We start from the raw sequence: 2227 nt of genomic DNA on the forward strand, positions 1-2227 counted from the left end.
GGGCCCCACGGGCCGAGTGGGACCCGCCGAGGACCAGGCGTCCAAGGGGATGAGGGTCGGGCGGCCTGGGGGCGGATTCGAACCGACGCCCCGGGGAATGTAAGTGTCACTTGGGAACTCCTAGCATGTTCAGCCCAGTCCTGACTTCAAATGCTCCTCTGTCGGCGCCGTCCTTCTGCCCTTCTTCCGCCCTCTGAACATTCCAGTGAGTGCACGTTTCACCAACTTATCCCTTCCAGCTCTGGCGCCCAAAGCCCGGGGGACCCTGGACCCTCGTCCAGCAAAACCTTCTCTCTCCCACCTTCTGCCCAAGAGCTCCAAGTCTCAGTAGACCGAGAAGAGGAAACGGAGGCGCCTATGGAACCTGAGCCAGGCGGAGACTGGGTCGCTTCATTTTGGCCCCGGGTCGTTTGGAGTCTGATTCTTCTCAAGAATCCGCAAGGGCTCAGGGCTGCCAGACCCCTAGGGACAAGCAGAATCCGAAGCTTTGAGCTAATGGGAAAGCGTCTGAAAATAAGGTCGCTGCAGAACCGCACAGGCCTCTTACCAAGACTGCCTCGCCGTCCAAGCGCATTCAGATCCCTGCCCAGGAAGGAGGATCCTGCGGTGCTACCCCTTCTGCGACCGCACGGTCACTCCACGCCGGGCCCTGCAGGGCCGGGGGGCGTGGAGAGACAAGGATGCGGGCCAGTTACAGAAAATCAAGGCAGAGGGAAACATCTGAAAAACACTCTCAATGGTCATCTCTGGAGACAGGAGCTGGGGGTGACTCTTCTATTTTTAAATGTGTTGTCAAAGAGTTAAGATGTGTGGAAAGTGCAAAATTAATGACAAATTGAGCACCCATGTATTCACCACCCAGCTTTAATGACAATATATTAGCAATACTTGTGTCTCCCTAACTGGTCTCATTCCTTCATTTCCCCTGCAACCTGCTCACCAGATAACCAGAACAGTTTTCTGAACTTGAAGTTACTCATTTCCATGCAATTCCTTATAGTTTTATTATATGTGTATATGTCCCTCATCGATACATGACACTGTTTCAATGCATTTGTATACTTTTAAACTCTGTGAAAGTGGAATTGTGTTGTTTGTGTTCCGCAGAACTTGCTCCTACACCTTAACATTTTGCTTTATAGATTTGTCCGTGTGTTTAGATCGTTCATTTTCACTGCTGTATGATCTGGGTCATTCCTGCTCACCTTGCCATTCATTTCCCCTCAGTTCTCAAATTATTCAGGTCTCCCCTAACTTATCCTGCAGAAAAACCTCGGCCCCACTAGCTTCCAGGTCATAATTACTCCAGCACAATATTTGCATTTCTGGTCACAGCCCTCCTCTCCCACACCTCCTTCTCAAGCTTCTAGAGGGTCACCAGAAAGGAAGTACAGTGGGAAGATGTACTTCCAGCTGTTTGCACCTTTGTTTGGAGTGGGAGGAGAGTGAGGGCAGACTTGACTTATTCTGAGGATTAACTCAAGTGTAACGGTACAAACTTTAGGTTTGCTTTAAGAGTAGGAAATGTCAAGAGCCATAACTGATTCTCTCTCTCTCTCTCTCTCTCTCTCTCTCTCTCTCTCTCACACACACACACACACACACACACATACACACACACACACACGCACACACAAACGCACACACACATAGTCAGTGCAATATTTACTTCCCCTCCCCCCAATAAGCTAAACAGGAAGCAAGCTAATGAGAAAGGAGGCTGTAAGTTAAAGGGACATATGGCCTTATTAGGTACAGGCAGTCTCTGGCAGAAAAATAATCATTGTATTAGTGTAAAACCTAGGCCAGTTGTGTGTCAGTGACTTCTGACAACACAGTTTTCTTCCTCCGATAAGCACAATGAGGCTGGAGGCTACACACCATGGCCTGCAGGTCCTCTACTACAGAAAACCACTTCTGCTTTCTCTGTGAGAGTCACAGGGATTCTGATGCTGGGCCTCAATGCTCAGTGGCACTGTGGCTGGCCAAGTTTTTTTTTGCAAAACGCTTTACTAGCAGACTCAGGGTTACAACAGACAGGCGTCTCAGCATAGGGCCTTATCAGTACATCCACAAACTTTCTCTCGAACCCAAACAACTTGTTTATAAAATTCATTTTTTCAGGCAAACACATATTTTCAATTTTTTAAAACTTTTACTGATAATAACAATTTTTTAGACTCAAGGTGTCACACTGTCGCCCAGGCTGGAGTGCATTGGCACAATC

The sequence above is a fragment of the Carlito syrichta genome, unplaced genomic scaffold, assembly GCF_000164805.1.
Source record: "Carlito syrichta isolate Samal-C Ts95f unplaced genomic scaffold, Tarsius_syrichta-2.0.1 Scaffold316387, whole genome shotgun sequence".
Lineage (NCBI taxonomy): Eukaryota > Metazoa > Chordata > Mammalia > Primates > Tarsiidae > Carlito > Carlito syrichta.